At 42.9% G+C, this 12,425-nt stretch overlaps 1 pseudogene; it reads right to left on the minus strand.

Moving 5' to 3' along the window:
• Window positions 1–2,960: 2,960 nt before the first annotated feature.
• Window positions 2,961–4,565, minus strand: LOC120964562 (uncharacterized; annotated as a pseudogene).
• Between the last annotated feature and the right edge of the window lie 7,860 nt (window positions 4,566–12,425).

Genomic DNA, 12,425 nt, shown 5'->3' on the forward strand with positions numbered 1-12,425 from the left:
ACAAGCAAAAGCTTTCCAGCTAAGCTAGGAGTCAGAACGAACTCATGAAGCTATCCTTCTTCTTGGATCTCAAGATTCAAATGGAATTTTATCACCCCAGATTTTGGCTTTAATTTCCACTTTATACTTGAGTTAAGCAAGGCACGCACCAGCATGGGAGAGAAGATAGCCCCTCTGGATCGCTTACTAGCCGGTCTGCTTGATTTATTTATGAGGTATCCAGATGGCACTGCACCGGCGAGGGAAAGGGAAGCTGATGAGAGGTAAGGGAAAAGTCCATTTAATGAATAGGTTCACTACTGTACTATCTCTAGACCCCCGCTCTATACTCCCTCATAATATATGGATCCCCCGGATAATATTGATCCTCCAACAGCCGACATATCTTATCTAAACTCCCAGAAACCTGGGCATGGCTTTTTCGAACTTAGTTGATTTCGCAAGAAGCAACTTGAAAAGCACAAAGACTACATCTAAACAAACCTTACATCTTCGTTCGGCTCATTCTTGCTTATCTCACCCTATTTCCTTACTTTAGCTTAGAAGTAGGCATATGGGAAGTTACACAAAGATGACTTATCGGTTGGCCTAAGCTTACTCGATTCCATTCTTTCCAATATCATATACGCCTAGTGAAATGCATCTATCTCCTCTCCTCCCCTTCTTTCTTTTTATCCATTTTATATACCTAGTCGAAGACTACTTCAGATTATAGGGCGGGCTTTTCTACCCATTGACCGGGACCGATCACTGTGTTTGACCGCTCTTGGTATTCAGACCTTGGACTTTTTCGCTAGGAGCTGATCCATTCTTTAAGAGCTCTATACATAAAGAGAAGGCGTATTCACTTAAAGGACTGTGAAATCTACCCTATGCCCCGAAAAGTCTAGGCACCTAAATAAAGTAAAGATGGGATCCCTGACCAATAGATTAAGCTATCCAATGAGTTAGGAACCTTTTTTCTTCCCCCTTCTCTTCTTCGCTTTGCTCTGTTACTCCTTTTGCAGATGGTTGGTCACCACTCTTAGGCTTTTTCTTCTCTGCTTGTGGTGGGTCTCCAATCTTGATCCGGTGCTGACTTAATAGGGAAATCTACCCAGAAAATGCCCCCTTTTCCGGTCCGGTTAACAAAGCCTGTAAACCAAGAGCGGAACGAAGAGCTAAAACGTCACCTTTACCCTTATCCTATTTCTTTCTTACTTGTAAACCAGACCGCGTCATTCCTTTTTTCTTTCTTTGGTAAGGAAGGGACGGCTATTCCCATAGGTTGATCTTGATAAAATGTGCAGCGGTAAGCAACTAATAATCTCGATGCAGGACTGCCGTTCCCATAGGTTCCTCCTCCAAAACCTTCTTAGGAGAAAAAGACTGGAAGGGCTTATTCCCATTGTTGATTACTGAGAACCTTCTACCGGGAAAGATTTCCTTCTATGCCTAGTGGTTTTTGAATTGGAAATGGGAAAGGCAGAGAGAATTTACTCAAATTCCACTATGTTATGTATACAATGATCGGGTTGCGTCTGGTATGATCGGGGTGCTTTATCTAAACTAGGCAGGATAACGTGGCTAACTTTCCTACTCTGATAGCATCTCTGAAAGGCAGGTACCCTCAACTGCCGTAACTAAGGAATGAATCTATTAAGTGAGAAAGAGCCCTCGTGGCAGCTATATCCGCGAGGATTCCAAGTGTTCTAATTCATCTCGTTATAGACCCACATCAAACATGCAACTGCTTATCGCATACTCCTGCTACTCCGACCTACGCTTCTCACATCGCATCCTTGGTCCTTAAACGATGGTTTATTATTTTTTTCGGATTCTATGAGCGTAAATGGAGACACTTCCCCCTTCTTCGACATATGAATATGCCTCGCCTCGAAGATAAATAAATCCTGAGTAAGGAGAGAGATTCTCCACACGAACAAACGACCAGTCAGGTTCGAACTACCTTAGGTTGGACCAGGACCCACCTATCTCCACCAAGAAGGAATCGCTTTGGTTACGCAGTTCAGTTGGCGCTAAAAGCCAACCTAATCTGCGGGCCGGTAGGCCAGCTAACTAACTCTTCAATTGAAGACCTATTTCCCCACACCTATCTCTATGAAACTTCCTTCATAGTTACGAGAGGTTTTTTTAGCCTTTTGTCTCTTTTACCGCAGGAAGTTCTCCAAAAGTATGAAAGGCCAGAGGGCTTTGTACCAACCATTCTAGTGTGGTTGGATTATGATCAACAACCCAAGGATTTTCCGCACATTTTTGGTTCTTTCCACTGCTTGAAGTGATTGCGACAACTACGAAGAAACGACGAATCCCAACTACAGATATATAAGAAGCAAAACTGCTCAGAGCATTCCATCCGGCGTAAGCATCTGGACAATCTGGAATGCGACGTGGCATACCCAAAAGCCCTAAGAAATGCATGTGAAAGAAGGTCAGATTAACCCCAAAAAAGTGATCCAAAAATGGATTTGGCCTTAAGTTTCAGGATATGTCCGACCAAAGATTTTACCACCCAATAGTAAAATCCATCAAATAAAGCAAAAACGGCTCCCATATAAAGTACATAATGGAAATGTGCAACCACATAATAAGTATCATGTAGAACAATGTCTAGTCCAGAGTTTGCTAGAACTATTCCAGTGAGCCCGCCTATGGTGAACAAAAAGATGAACCCTATAGCAAATAACATGGGTGTTTTGTATTGTATCGAACCTCCCTACATGGTAGCGATCCAACTAAAGATTTTGATTCCTGTGGGCACAGCTATGATCATGGTAGCTGCGGTGAAGTAGGCACGCGTATCAACGTCTAAGCCCACAGTAAACATATGATGAGCCCAAACTAGAAATCCAAGAACACCTATACTTATCATGGCATAAACCATGCCTAGATACCCGAAGACCGGTTTTCTTGAAAAGGTCGATACGATATGACTAATAATACCAAATCCAGGCAGAATGAGAATATACACCTCAGTTTTTTTCTAATTCCCTTCTAAGATCCTCCGACTTAAACAAGTCGAGAGCATGCTCGTGCTCAGATCTTTCGAGACTTGCCTTGCTCTTGGGGATTTCTTCCCATCGGATCCTCTATTCCACTTCCAGGCACCTCCTTGCGGAGCTTTCCGCCTCAAGGAGATCCCGGTTGTGGGAAACAACATTTCTAAAGAAAACAGATCCTCCCTCATTCTCCCGCATATCTTGATAAGACGCTTGGAGAACAGTGAAAGAATCAGTTGCGTGAATATGGTCCAGATAGGAGCGAAGCGCTTCGTCGACCAAGTAGGGCTCAATCGGTAGATAAGGCCCTATTCTTTGATAAAGCGCCACAAATTCCTGAATGACATCTTGTCGCATACTAGACAGCTTTTCTTCCATTAGGAAGAGCTTAAGCCGTCCAGGTATGTCCTCCAGAGGGGTATTGTGATTAATCCCGTTCTGAATGAATGTAACCCATCCAGGATCCTGCTCGTAAAGGCTCAGATAGAAGTTTAGCCCTGCTAAATGAGCTAGAGCTTGGGGATCCTGAATCTTTGGAGGAAGAGTAATAATGAAGGAGGCTCCGAAAAGATTTAAACTTGGGAGAAGAATAATAGAAATAAAATGCACTATAAATAAAAATAGACAAATAGAAAATAAAAAAATCGTATATATGAGGAAACTTAATACAAAAGTGCAAATAGAAAGCAGTAAACCTGCTAGTGGAGAAGAGCCATCGAACCATATTTGTCATTTTTTATTTGAGAAATGAAAACTTTCCTTATCAAAGAGGGGCCGGGGGCTGGAAGAGAAGAACTTGAATACTAAACGCTGGAAGAGAAGAACCTTAATACTAAACCAAGTTTGGGGAACTTCTTGGTGACTTGATTGGTTCCCTTCCCCTAATTTGCAAAGGATGATTCCCGTGAAGGTGATCTCGATCACCATTCTATGATATTTCTGGATGCTTTTGAGAAGCTTTTCCTTTTACCTAATGCCGGCTACCGACAACTTACTTCATGCTATTACTAACACATCTAACTGAGCTGCACTTGCTTTCCAAAAGAAATTGAAACTATCATGCCTGAGACTAGCCAATAGAAGAAAGAGCCACAAGCAAGCCATAGCAGCATCCTTTTTCTTCGCTTTCTTCAACAATGCAAATCTACCTCACTCCTCATCATAACTCAAATACAAATTCAAGTTACAAATTGATATTTCCTCACGGAAGCAATAAAATGTGAAACCAATATTCATCATGAAACTTCAGACACTGATGATTGTGAGGTTCTGGAAGAGAGACGACGTAGGCTGAAAAAAAGTAAACAAGAAAACACCCCTTAAACTCATTTGCTCAACATTCTTTCTACAACAACTAGAAAAGTGGAGAAAATCCAATAAGGGGAGGTCCCGGTGAATACAAATCAATTGGGAACCGAACCCCACATTCATGTCTTTAACAAGGTTGTCTAAGCTAAGCGGCCATGGACCCATGGACCCGGGGAATCTGAACCATTATGTAGAGTTTCAGCGGTAAACCAGGTCAATCTTCCGATCGTGAGTCTTTACAAGCTCGAAACAACTTAAGCACAGGCGGCAGTCGCCCCTTTTAAAGTCAGTATTTATGTGGCGCTGAACTAACGAGCGGACACCTGACCTTCGAATGAGAAGAAAAGATGGATGTATCTTTCATTCATATCGATCAGATCAAGGGTGCCGAAGTCTTCATTGATCCAAAGAAAGAAGCTGACACAGGCAAGACCTGGATGATCGAGTTATCATACTGACTTGGGTTATGCCAACTAGTGTTGTGTTTCGTAATCAGAGCTACTTGTCCTTGCGTTGCCCAAGAGAAGTCATCTTTGCTAGGCTGTTTTTCGGTTGTCTAGCCATGCGTGGGAGCGAAGATAACTCCAAACACGTCCTGGTAGATGAGGGGAGACTTGCTGTATCCATTTCCCTCTCTGGCCAATGATTTGAGGAGCTAGCATCAGATGGTCTATCGTGGCCTTTTTATTTACAAAAACGTATAAAATAAAGCGTAGATGAGACACTGTTTAGCGAGGAACATGTGGAAGGCTTGGGCTATCCTCGTACTCTTTGGTACTGACACATTATTATTATGCGGCAATCATATCACTGTCTTTATCGACTCCATGCAAAACATGTTCATTGAATTTGATAGGCCTAAAATGGCTAACATTATGACCAAAACTACTAACATTCCAAAACTGGTAATAGGCTCGCGGATCTCTCTGGCTATCAATGCTATTTTATTGTGTTCTGTAGCCTCGCTAACCACAGGCGTGGATCCACAAGTACAGAAGAAGCAACAAGATCGTGCTTCCCTGCTTTAGGAGTTTCTTCCACCGGTGTGCCTATAGGGAGATAATGACTCTCTTAAAACCCTTATTTGCGGTTAATTGTTAATTGGATCTACACTTTTGTTGGATCCACATCTTTGAAAGAAGACTAGTTTGGCACGGGCGGGCTAGAAAGACTTCGAGGATAAAACCGATCATTCAATAGATAAGGTCCTTTTGGGTGACTCTGGATGGAGCAAATTTATAGCATCAGCCAATCTAGCGCGTTCTAACCACTATCGCTTTCGTCTTGTAAGAGTGTAATAAATGCGACTGTGAATTAGGGCCAGTAGACTAGAACTATAAATTGACCTGGTGTCGACGCGTAGCCGCGCACCATTATGGTTCTATTGGTTCTCATCGAAGTATCTAAAGGGTTCTATTGGGGTTCTCCTCGAGATATCCAAATATTATTTGGAATTTACCACCCGTGTGGATCCTTGAATGCGACTATAAATTGGATCAGTCACACTAGGCGATCACTCTCCTGGAGAGCTCTTATGGCTCTCATGTGATAACTAACTCGCCTTTCTCATAATCTTCTGAATCGGGATCCGTGGTTGCGTCTGTTGGCAGTAGCACTTCTTCATTGTATTTGTGACTTGGCTTTGTGAAAGCTCCCGTTGACATTCTCACACATTGGCATTCTAATCTTTGATTATTTCTTAATAAATTCGACCCCGGAAGTCTTTTTAGCTGAACATAAGGAGTGGTGTCCGTACCCACAGGCAGTTACCAATATATCATTAGATTAGTTAATTCCCATGCGCCAAACAGGCGTCACCACACTGCCTCCCAAAGGCTTTTTTTAGGCTTCCCCGCCACATCACACCCTTGCTTGCTTTTGCTAATCCGATCCAGAAAAAACGAACATTCTCCCACGTGCTTCGGGCCTTGCAATAGCAGTAGATGCTACAGACGCGGTGTTATTATCAGCGATTCCTCAATCGATCAGAAGAAAGGGAATATAACATGCCCCTCATTGTCCAGGTTTTCTTTGAACAACATCAGCCGGACAACAAGAAAGGTTTTCACCATCGTCTTTGCGCTTTGCTGGAACTATGTAAGGTTTACGCTCGTGACTTCACGAGATAGTGATTGTCAACATCCCACACAACTCTCACTCTCACTCTGGCAAAAGGAAATGAATGTATCTACTCCTTCAAACAACAGGAAAGCAGCCACACATCCTACCCGCATCAATGCCTCTGCCCTCTTGTATCTACATATCATGATATGGATACCCTTGGTCATTAATAAAGGGAAGATGATTTTAGCCGAGGTGATCAGACTAACACTGAGTGCATTTGTCCCGGCTAGGCTTATTACGTTCTTAGTGTTCTAAACTGGGACAGACGCTAGCTCTAGTAACCATTCTCCATTGATTGGAAAGGGCGGGTGTCTGCACGAACTAGCTAGACATGGCACTCCCCGAGCACGAACTCAATCATCGTGTCGTCCCCTTTGAGCAGCTTTTCTTGCCTGCCTCTGCTATCATTGATCCAAATATTTCTCAATGGTGTGGAGATAGCTCACAAGAAGATCTAGGATTTCATAGTGAGTATACTAGTAGCTGAAAAACCAAATTGACCATTCCAACTCATTTGTGGTTTGAAACAGCATTTCTTCCCGAAGTGATACCTTGGCTTTGCCCAAATAAAGAATCGCAATGCTACTGATAGTCCGCCTGCTTTCAATGTTCTTATGCTCAGTGAGCAAGCTTGATTTCGGTTACTCCCTTCTATTGGGATCTCCCTATCTGTATGTTTCAGAGGGGGTACAATCCACCACGTTCCTGTGCTTTACATGAAATGGAAAGATCAGAACGAACAAGCAGAGCAACTTGACGACAGAACTACATTGGTTAGACAGGCGTGTAGGTTGCTACAATATCCAGAGATGCTTAACAATTGCTATTTGAATCGATCATTTCTTGTATCGGATTTGTGAAGTTCATTTTGGTCATGCGAGAAACCTATTCTCTATATGCCAATTCGTTTCGCAGAAATTTAGAGATTGGAGAAAATGAGCCGGAGGTACGATGCATTACCTTGTATACGAAATCTAACGAAATTCTCATTCATTCCTAAAATGATTTTTGAGATAGAACAACTTGTTTATGGAATTAGCCCCCAGTGGAGAAGCAAGGCTTCCAGGCTCGCCATCAATCCAGGCAAACCAGTCTTCCCAAACTAACTAATTGTTGAATTAATACTTGCTATACTAATAGCTCTTCAATCTGTTTATTGCTGCTTCATTGTCCTTTCCCTTTGCTCTAGCGTTAGTCATAGGAATCCCTCTTGTGTTAGTCGTAGTCATCTATTCGTAGAAATCGTAGGAAAGATCGTGGGAACCTACACCGTACCTTTTGTAGTCAATACAATGAAACCAAAGCCTTAGCAGAGGAAGGAACCGATCTGATTCCCGGAACCGAAATAGGTATTTCCACTACTACCGTTACTGAACCGAGGACAAGGACAGCTGCCCCGCTGGGCGTAGATTTCATCCCGTTAGTGTGCATTGTTGAACTCAAAGACAAGTAGGGATTTTGATATTGATAGCTAAGCGTAGGTGTACTAATAACACCAGGGCGATCCATATATCTATAGGGACAACTGTGATAGGGGGGTTTGTCGTAAATCCAACAAAGTATGGTAGCTCAAGCGGGGAGCAATCTGCATTTGAGAATGCTATGCTAGCGGTGAACCTAAATATGACGATGAAGGGGGCCAGCACTTAATGAGTATGGAATTTCATAATCGGGGTGCAAAAGGAATGCACCCGAATAAATCAATGAATGAAGCTCAGGCCACGAATTATGGAATCTAAGAGTGGGTGGTGAAGTTGGGTACTCTCGAAACCTCTGTTATGACTTATTTTGTTCACCTTTTGGTTGGTTTTAGACTGGTCTCCCGTAGAAGTAGGCGACGGTAGAAATCATTTTTATTACTCCTGTTGAAGGAGGCAGTGATCCAATTGGCTATTGAAGTCGGTGGATTCTGCCCAGAGTAATCTCTAAAATAGTGAAGCCAGTAGCAATGACTTCATTTTCAAGCTACTGAAATGCACTTAAATGTTGAATTTTGATTAGCAAATTACACGAGCGATGCGGCGACCATTAATATTTATCCCTTGAAATTCTTGTTTCTATTCGTTGAACCAAGTTGGATCTATGATACCAGGGTGGTGGCTTTAACAAATAAGCTCCAATTGATCCATTATTTGAGGTGGCCACCGGTGGTAGACCTTAGGAAGTTCTTAACTGTGCTAATTCACCTCTTATTTCTCTTACAAACCCGCCTCCGTAGGGGATTCAAGCGAGCGCGTTTCGATGTCAACGAAGGTATGCCCAATTAGGGATTGAATTCTCTTATAATTCAATCAAAAGAGCACAACGTCTTAGCTAAATTTCTGACATAGCGTCTGATCCCGGTGAATTGGGTTAGTTAACCGCACCCTTTGGTGAAGAAGGGGGTATTCCTAGGCACTAGTTATTTTCTTATGTGTGGACTTCGACCTTACAAAGTATGAGTCCGTGCCTTCCTAAGTTGGTCCTGAATTTCCTATGAAGTTTTGATTTTCTTGAGGGACGTAGAAAACTGTTTGGTTGGCTCTGAGCATTCTAAAAATAGAGTCCTGCCTGGACAATGTTGATAACGGGAAATCTCTAACCTCCATGGTGGGTGTGAAGAAGGGTACAACTAGAAAGCGAGAGAATATCTTGATGGATATGAGTCTGAGGCAGAAGTCTCTGAATGCGGGCCTGACAAACATTTTGTACCAGGATCATCACGAGACCCTGTTTCTGTGGTAGATGACTCAATAGGCAGGGCCTAGAACCTCTAAAGAGGGTGTGACCGATCACCAGATCATGATCAAGAAGAGTCAAAGCTGTCTTACTAGCGCGAGCAATCATCCAACTATGGTGGTTTCTCAACCAGTGGGTGCATTTCTGTTGCTCATTGTGAGTTCATATTTTGTTTTCTAAGAAACAAAAGTTCGAGCAGATGCTATTCTAGCAGGTACAAGAACTCCCGTTCGGTAGGCGTCTGCTTTAGCAATGTCTTTGATCCTCGATCAACAATTTGAGGAAGACGAGATAGAAGCCTTTGGATGAAACCAATGAATCTTCCGATCCGAAAGACTAAGGGGCTAGGCGCTCACCTACTATCTACACATTTCCTCTTTGGCGTTGGCTCCACCAGTTTTGACTGCGAGTCGCTTTAGTTATCTCAAATCTTTGGCAGGAAGGGGCCAAGCCAAATAGTGCTCTTTAGAAGCGTAATCCGTGCTTGAAACTCCTTCGCTAGGATCCAAAAACCTATGCTTCCGCTCTTCCTCACCAGGCAATGCTTACTCTTCTCGATCAAGATTTTTGAGACTTTGAAGCTCAAGGACACGACAACGCTTGAAACAAATGCTTTGCTTTGGCACCTTTGTCTTCCTTTCTAACATTAGTAAATTCGAGCTAATGGGACCAATTTTGAATTGCCTAGAGGGTGGAGAAGTCACATCATTTGAGGTTTGTTGTGGGTTCAATTATGACCCCGGTCAAGAAGACGGAGTGGTTGCACGTGTAAGTACATCATGTTACATATCTATTTTAAGCTAAGCTAAATGCCTAAACTAAAATTTTTTCTATTAAGCGCGACATCCTCTCTTCGGGGCGAGCCCTATCGATGATTTCATTCTGTATAATGTGAAACCTGAAATACCAACGGTAGTTTCCAAGTGCCATCTCTATTCGACTCCCATGCTTATTCTTGAATGCTTGAAGGGTAAGTCCGGGCTAGGTCAGCTAAAGGCGAAGCCAGGCGGGATATGGTATTAGCTCTCTATGTGCTATTAGATTAAGCTTATCACTCCAGCTTATTACCCTGGGCAGAGGGGGGTAGGGGAGCATCACTAGAGAGTCTCCGTACCCGGTACAAGATCCCGTCTTATATAAATTCATTCAAGGTTATGGCTGAACTAGTCTCACTGCTTCCTTCCTCAATGCTAGTGGGACCCTTGCTTTCCATTGCCTTTCGAAGGGGACCGACCATATGCATACTTATTTTTGTACAACTTTGCTCTGTTGGAGCCTTTGTAATAAGAAAGTGGATTAGGAGAGAGAGCTCGCAGACGATGTTCCCTTCCTTCTATATATCCATATATCTATCGCCCCCGGGCACTCCAGAGCCAGTGTGATATTCTAACCGAAATGCATGCATCTCACATTAGGTAGCCATCCATGACCCCGTGTGTGTTTCCCAATTGCTCATCCAAACCATCATTTCTTTCTTCCATCCTGGAACGGAGATCTGACCCAAGGAAGGAATTGCCTTCTTTCTCAGGCCAACCAGATGGATGCGGCCCAGAGCTGAGTGAATTCCCTCTGGGTGAGCGCTATGGAGATAGGCCAGGATCAATGAAAATAACCAAGATCGATCGGTATCCATCGCTCAGAGAGCTGCTTTCTCCCCGATATCTGTATCTGCTTTCGGACGGCCAAACAAGCAAGAAGAAGGAAACTTCCATTTCGCATAGCTGCTAAAGTAGTAGTTTTTGTCAAATCATACTTCCGACCAATAGTATCAGTGGCTTTATGCGTCCGCAACCTAGTTTTGTATCTGCATAGTGAAGGAAAGAAAGAAGCATGTTAAGGTGACTTGAGGGAAAGACTGATCCTGCTAGACAAGAATGGTATAGTTGGATTGCCAGTGAATAAGCGGCAAGGCTAAAGCAGGGATTGGATTTACTTCTATTGTCAGTAGCATCATTTGCCTTCCACCCTCTCAAGAACTTCCTGCAGCCCTGAGACACTTGTTGCCAATAGTCTGGAATGGAACATTTGCAACAGTTCTTGTAGGCCATTTCTGTAACAGCATATCTCTAAACCCTTCTTGCGGATGGTTCAAAACGAAACTTAGTGGCAGCCCCTATCTTCCCCATTTTCTAGAAGTAAAGGACAATGATCTGACCCAGCTTGCGAGAGGGATAGTAAAACTTAGAAAATAAATCCTCATAATTTGAAGAAACCAGAACTCTATCCAAAACTTCTCTCACTGGCCTGTTTTGTTCATTAGTCCAGGCCACCAACCCTTCTCAGTTCCTGTAGTTTAGTTTCAGATATGAAAGCATTAAAAGCTTCCATCCTATTAATATGTATTCTGCCATTGTTTCATGAGAAAATCTGATCATGTCCCGCAAAGATAGATCAACACTCTGCACAAAGTTAGTGAGCTCTAACAAAAACATAGCTCTTAAATTTGGTTGGACCATAAACATCCACCCAAGCACAATTATCACAAAGCCTCTATACTCAAACACCATGGAGAAATTGAACCTCGACAATGAGGTTTGCATCCATGACATCCAGATTGACTCCAATAAGCATTCCACCTTTACTGCCACTGGCTGGCTTGCAAAACCACTTGAAAAGCTTTCTGCCACCAATTGCCATTAACTCTTTATCTGAGAACTGTTCTCTCTTAGTTTCTTGCACACAAACTATGTCCACCCACTCTATCACTTCAGAAGGTTGCCCCCTCTACCTGGCCAGGCCCCTCACATTCAAGATTAGTGTCTTCATGGCGGTATCTTTTTTTGTTATGCCTCCTCTTAGCTCTGCTCGTAGTGTTCTTGTCAGCAACTGGTATACAAGTACTGTGATTATCTAACTCTTCAACAATCTGAGTAATATCCTCATTCTCTGAATCAGAGCATAACTCGACACTGGAAGACTGCTCCTTCTCATGAGCAGCTAACTTCTTTATCTGAGCAGCTTCATAAAGCAATGCTTGAGTAAGTTCTCTTTCTTTAATAAAATTTATAGACCTGTCAATTTCCTCCTATGTACTGCCCAACACTAGACCACTATCTACAGCAGATTTTACTAGACTAGCAGAATCAATGGAATTGCAAACAGCATATCTGTTAGTAGAAGACAGACCTGGTTCATCAAGATTCTTGCGTGAAGCCATCCTTTCTGCATGTTGCTGAATAGGCATGCCATCCTTCGGGATCCTATCCTAGCACTTGTCCTCGTTGCTTTAATTCTTGCGTTTGCACCTCACTGAACCTCTCTTGTTCTTTGGTCATT

Source organism: Aegilops tauschii, chromosome 5 (genome assembly GCF_002575655.3).
Source record: "Aegilops tauschii subsp. strangulata cultivar AL8/78 chromosome 5, Aet v6.0, whole genome shotgun sequence".
Lineage (NCBI taxonomy): Eukaryota > Viridiplantae > Streptophyta > Magnoliopsida > Poales > Poaceae > Aegilops > Aegilops tauschii.